Consider the following 6,873-nt stretch of genomic DNA (forward strand, 5'->3'; position numbering starts at 1 on the left):
ATAGAAAGGAAGAAGCTCTCCCATATTGCAATTCGAAGCAGCAATGGGCAGCAGCATTCCTGTACCCATGTGCCACATACCAAAATCTTAATGTGTGCTACAGCACGGAGGGATGTTCCACACACTGAAGGAGGCCATGGGAAGGGGGAATTTCAGGCAGATGGTGAGCCTGGAGGAAAAGGAGACTCAGAGGTGCCCTTATCACTCTCTACAGCTCCCTGAAAGGTGCCTGTGGCCAGCTGGGGTTGGGCTCTCTCTCCAGGCAGCACTGACAGAACCAGAGGACACAGCCTCAAGCTGCACCAAGAGAAATACAGGTTGGATATTAGGAAAAAGTTTTTTTACAGAAAGAGTGATAAAGTTCTGGAATGGCTGCCCGGGGAGGTGGTGCAGTCACATCCCTGGGTGTGTTTAACAAAGCCTGGATGTGGCACTGGGTGCCAGGTTTGAGTTGAGGTGTTGGGGCTGGGTTGGACTCGATGATCTTTGAGGTCTCTTCCAACCCGGTCATTCTGTGAATTCTGTGAATAATGGCTCCCCAACATGCCACTCTGGAGGGGGCTGGGCTAGGTGTGGACTGGGATGCCAGGGTGAGCTGGGCCCTGCAGCTGTGCTGGCTCCCACAGCTGGTGGTTCCACGAGAACCTCGCAGCAGCACGGCTGCACAGAGCCACTCTCAGAGCTGGCACTGAGCTTCAAGAGACAGGGCTTGCTCACCAGCACTAGAAGAAGGTAGACTTGAGCTCTTTGTTCCTAGGATGGGCTGAAAAGTAGTTGTGTTCTCATGGCTACCAAAAGACATGGGCTGTTTGGATCAAAGACCCCACAAGCCTCCTTAAAGCGTCTGTCTGTGCCTGAACTTTGTGAGTTCAGTGATCTCATTGCAGCTTGTTGCTGAAGGTCTTGTAAAAGTGGCCCTGGCTGTGTGCTCCATGCCTGTGTCACCCTGTTAGGGTGGGTGCCCTGAGGACTTGGCTGCTTGCTGTGGTGAGGCAGGCAGTGCTGCAGTGCTTTAGGGGAAGAGCATCTCTTGGGGAGATGCAGCGATGCACTGAAGGTAAGATCGTACCTATCACTACCTGCAGGGCAAGGCTGGGAGGTGCCAGGGGACAGGAGTGTGTTGGGCTGGGCTGAAATTGAAATGCCTCTGAAGAACAGGATGAACAAGTCTAGGCATGCCAGAAATGCCCTGAGCTTTGTCTGTAAGGATCATAAGTGGCTGGGCTCTGCTGTTCAGGGTGTACCCTGGGCAGGTGGCTGGTGCTGGGATGAGCACCCTTCACCTTGCTTTAAACTCTGTTGCTCAGGTGTTGCCATAGCTGAGAGCAATACAAATCCCTGCAGAGCAAAACCCTGCCTAAGGAGCTTGGGGGAATGAGGTTTTGCTGGCAGGGCTGCTATTGCTGACTGGCTTGAAGCCAGTGTCTGCATTTGCAGCATGGTATATGGAGGCACCTCTAAAGGGAACTGTGCAGAAGCCTTGTTTTGACATCTCAAGGCTTTAATAAACTTTGGAGATTTGCCTAGGCAGGATGAAGCTTGGCTACAACACAGGCACTTTCGGCCAGTCATGTTTTAACCCAAATGCTCCTCACTACTGTTAATTTTTTTTTGTATAAACCCATTCTAAATGCTGACTTGCTTGTCTCACGCACAGGAGGAAAAGAAATGGCACAAAATGGGGTGACTCCTGAGCAGCTGAAAGTCGGGTGTATCTGCTGATGTGCTCCCCAGCCTTTGCTATCCTCTCTTCCAAAATACTTCTGGAGCCCTAAAGTATAAGATAGAGCCATAGCTCTGGGATGCAGTGTAGAATGTCTGTTATGATGAGCCTTCCATGAGAGGCTGGGGTCAGAGAGAGAGAAAAACATGGTGCCACTGCAAGGCCTTGTACTTTTTACTGATTGGGCTTGAAGCGTGTGTGATGGTGGAGCCGTGTGGGTGGTGTAGACACAGAGAAATGGAGGGGCAGTGAGATGAGGGGATGGTTGACACAGGATGTCCTGGCAGAGGTCACGGGGATGCTCACAGCTGCAGAGTGACCACAGATGGATCCTCTGTGTCAAGGTGTGATGGGCCCCAGGGACAGAGGTGGAGGGATTAGGACAGAGACATGGTTGGCTTTTGGTTCTGTCTGGGGAAGTCAGGGCGGTGGAGTAGGAGAATGGGAGTGGGGAAGATGTTCATATGGAATATAGCTCCTAGGAGCAGGAATTTTGCCTGCTCTTATGCTAGGGCAAATCACTGCAAAAGCACACTAACCCCTGTGTATCCATCCCCCAGCACAGCCTAGGGATGGACAGACACCATAGGTCGGGCAGGAAACCTGATGTGACTAACACAAAAAGCAGGAAAACACTTCCCATGGTAGCACTGGGCTTCTACCCTCCCTAAAGTCATCTCCCAGGGAGAGAGTCAAGTATACTTGCTAATCCAGGATGTTTTGGTTGCCTAGCTTGCTCTCATTTTTGTCCCTGAGGGTAGGAGAGGAAGAGAATACAAGAATACAAATAATAAACTTGAGGCTCTGGGATTCTTTGCACAGAAGGCTTGGTGACAGCTTGGGACCTGCCTTGGATGGCACTGAGCCCCTTTCCCAAACACCCACTGCTCTCAGCTCGTGCCCTGGGAGCCCTTGGCAGGCTGCTGTTTGCCCCCAAAGCAGCGGGGTGTTAATACACCCCGGCTCACTTGGTTTTGTACTTCCCCTTCCCAGACCTCCAGGGTGGGGTGGCAGCAGCAGGGAATTGGGGTGGGCACATGTGGAGGGTTGGAAGGAAATGATGCAGTTTCACTTATTTATTTGCAGCAGCAGCAGCAGTGACAGCCGGGTGTGTGCGCTGACTGCTGAGCCCCTCTCCTTAGAGGGCCAATGCTGATGGAGCTCTTTGGCTCCTGGAGCTCTGAGCCCCGCTATTGTGAGCAAGGTTTGAGCTTTTGCAGGTGTGCTGGGAATAGCCCACAGCGCCTTGTCTCGGTTGCTGGTCAGAGGAATTCATGGCTATTATATGTGGGAGCCAGGCAATGATTACAAATCAATGACTCCACTCCCAGAGTGATTCATCAGTAACCTGGGAATTCAGCCCTTTCCCTGGCTCTCTCCATCAGCAGCTCCTGCTCCTGTAGCATCTCAAGTGTCTTACTCATTTTAAATCATTGGATAGTTATGGATGTAGCTGAGCAGGAGTGGAAGGACAGATGCAATGAGACATTCTTGGGCAGCTAAGGGGAGGGAGGGCTTTGGAAGGGGCACGGGGCACCTTGAGGGTGAGCAGAGCTTGGCTGTAGACTGGGGAGCAATGCTGCCAGGGCACACCAGCAGTCTCTCTGCTGTAGGGCTCCCACTGATGTCCTTGTTGGGCTGGGAAATGGCCCATGTTTTTGCCTGGCTGGGATTGAAAGAAATAAAAATACCAACCTGTGCCCAGCCAGACCAAAGCAGGGGTTATTTAGTGCTCCAGTGGGGAGGTTTTAAAGATCCCAAACATCCCAGAACAGTCTATTCTTAGTTATAATTTATAGCACTAAGCACTGTTACATGTTCTTAGCATTTTGCAGGCATTAACCAGAGACTGGGACTGCGTCAGAGCAGGGACTGGCACTGTGGTGTCACCCAGCCCCAGCAGAGGCAGGGAGTCTCCACAGCCTGCCCTCACTCACCTGTGCACCTGCCCACCTCTGGCTGTTTTCCTGCCCCTTGTCCCACCTCACGGTTTCCCTCTCCAAACTAGACTATGTCTCTTATGCAGACTTGCTTTACAACAGCTGCTGGCCCAGGGACCACGGCTTTTGCACCAGCAAATACAGCAAATAACCATCACAGCTAGGCAGGGAATCGGTTCCATTGCACAAATGAGGCAGCTGGCACAGAAAGAACAGCTAACTGGTGAGCTAGGAACACATTTCCCGGCTCCAGTCTTCTCTTCCCGGCCTTACAGTGATATTTCCAGAAAGCAGCTTAGATTTCAACTTGTTCAGAGAGGCTAGGAAGCTGAAAGGCAGCCCCACCCTCTGTGCTCTCAGAAACGCTCCTTGGTTTGCATTTTGCTCACACAAAAATGGGTGTCCCCACGCAGAAAACACAGCCAGGTCTGCATCACCCCTAGGTCTTGCCTCTGCTGGATTTATCACTGTGGCTTTTGCTGTCACCTACACACGCTGTCAGGCTTTAGCTGGGGCTGGGAGCTCTGGTGGAGCAATGCAAGCTGACCCTCCACAGCAGCAGGAGGGACCCTGCAGGACCCGAGCTGAAAGATGAAGTGAGAAACACACATCTGCAAGCCTGTTGCTGCTGCTGCCGCCTCTGTGGTCCTTCCCCCTTCCTGCAGCCCCAGAGCTGCTCATGCTCCCCTGTGCACGGCTGCTGCTGCTCCAGGAACAGGGAGGTGGGAGCCCGTGGCCACAGCTGGGGAGATGCAGCAGGGAGAGGAGGGGAAACACTCTGGGAACGGTACCTGTGACCTTCAAGGGGCTCAAAAGGGTTGAAGGAAAGCAGTTCACACGTGGAACTGAAACTGGAGCAGGGGGAACTCGCTGTGAGCACTCAGTGCTGGCCACCAGCTATTTAAAGCTTCAGATGCATCTGAGGTGCAGCTGGGCATAAGGAAGGGGCACGGCTGCAGCTTGCACAGACACACCCAGGACAGGGGCTTTGGAACACTGCTGGGTACAGCTGCAGCAGCTGAGAGGTCAGCAGGGGCTAGGAACCACCCCAGAAACCAGGGAAAAGCTGGGCTGTTTGATGAAGGAGCAGGGCATGCCTGGCTAAACAGCACATGGGACCAGAGCCAGGGAGCTGAAGACTGTTCCAGGGGCCGCACAAGACTGGACAGGAACTGCAGTCGTGCTCCTGTGGAGAGACACAGAGCTATTGCAAAACCTCCAAGCAGGCTTCTTGGTTCTCAGGAAGAATGCAAAGAAGCTGAGAGATGTGTTGGTGTGGAAATGACAACTGTAACATTCCTTGTTAGTCCTTGAGATGGGCCAAGTCTTCCTATACCACGCCTCAGTTCCCAGGGAAGTCTGAAGCCAGGGTTTTGGCTGCCTGCAGGCACTAGAGAAACCCAATCCTCCCCCGAAATGGGGCTCCTGGTTGTCCTCTTCTCCCTATTTCCACCTTTCATGTCCAGACAGATCCCACCTAAAAGCAGCTGTGGTCCCATTTCACCATTTTTTTTATTTTCAGAGCATGCACCACGTTTTAATAGAGAGCAAAGCCTCTCAAACACCTGCTTATTTCCTAGTCCAACCCTTGCAACCTCTGTACAAAACTCTCCTGGCAATGTCTGCAGTTGTTTACGTGGAAAGGTCCCATCAAAGAAGCGTTTGAGCGCTGGACTTCGGTTTTGTTTTTCAAACGTGATTTGAAAGGATGAACCACTACAAATCCCTGAGGCCCTCTGGCAGGCATTCCCAAGACCCCTGCCTGGCTGTAAGCTATTTGAGATCCCTCCCACAGCATTTTAAGCCCCCTCAGTGCTCCACAGTGGCAACCTGTCTCTAGCACCCAATTGCTCACTACAGAGCCAGTTTTCCAACTGCCTGGGCTGAATTTGGTTTTATGGAACCAATGCTAGGCTTTGCTACGATAAGAAAATTAAAGCAATTCCCTTCCTTCAGTGATATTGTTCCCTTGGAGGTATTTGGAGGCAGAACTCTTGTCCCTGCTGAACCATCCCTTTTCACTTCCCTCCTCACACCTCCCATCCTCGAGCTGCTTTCATCAACCAATAGTTGCTGCTGAGCATATTTGGGTCATTTTTCCACTCCACTGATCTCCCACTTTGGGAGCAGGATCATCTAGAGACTCAAGGAACACCCATCCCGCTGAGGGGCAGGCAAGGGGGGCACAGCCACCCTCTGGACATGCTGCCATGGACAGGGCTTAGGGAGGATTTGGGATCCCTGGCTGATCTCTGCATGGATGCTGGGGCTGATCTTAGTGACAGCAGAGAGTGAAGGGACCAGGAGAGGAGGAAAAGCTGGCAGGTGTCTGGCTGGGGCAGTCAGGGAGGGGAGGGTGGGCAGCCTGAACACCCTGCTTTCAGTCCATTGTGCCAGCTAATGAAATTGAAGATATTATTGACCAGACTCTACTGTCTCTGCCTCAAAAACAATCGTTGTGACTACTGTGGGTCGTTTTCAACAGTTCTTAACTTACAAGACCTTTCTCTTTTTGTTTTTATATTTAAAATTATTACATTTTTGGACTAAATTAAACTAAATGGACTTTGTTCTCCCCTGGAAGCTGTTTATGTAACACCTGTTTCAAGTAGTTTAAAACTCAGCCCGTTTAACTGCGTGAAATAAAATGCCGAAATTACTGTATTTGTTGTGACTTTTTTTCTTCTTTTTTTTTTTTTTTTTTTTTTAATAAATCCGTCCCCCCTCCACCTGACTTGCTTCCCAGGCTTGAGCTCTGCCCTGTGTGTCTCAGGGCAGCCGGCTGGATTGATGCCTGCCCCGTTCACGGAGCTGGCAGAGACTGGGCAAGACCATTTCGGGGCACAAATTGCCGTTTCCTCGGATGTAAAAGCGGTAGCGAGCAGAGCTTGCAGTGCCGCTGGCACTAAAACGCTCTGTGTCGGATTAGGATTGGATATCCAAGCCCGTGTGTATCCCTGGGGCAGCGAGCAGGGTTTCGGAGCCTCCCCGCCCCAGGAACGCGCTTCTCGCAGGGTATTTAAAAGCCGCATGTGCGCGCCAGGGAACGCGGCACGGCCGCACGGACAAGCCCCCGGAGACGCCCTCGCTGCCAGGCAGTGATGGGTTAAAGAGCTGGGGGGGGTTCCCCTGAGCGACCCCGCTTTTTTGGCAGCCCGGCTCTTCAGCCGCTGCCCGGGCGGCCGTGTCCCACTTTCTCATAACCTCCGC

Source organism: Vidua chalybeata, chromosome 5 (assembly GCF_026979565.1).
Source record: "Vidua chalybeata isolate OUT-0048 chromosome 5, bVidCha1 merged haplotype, whole genome shotgun sequence".
Lineage (NCBI taxonomy): Eukaryota > Metazoa > Chordata > Aves > Passeriformes > Viduidae > Vidua > Vidua chalybeata.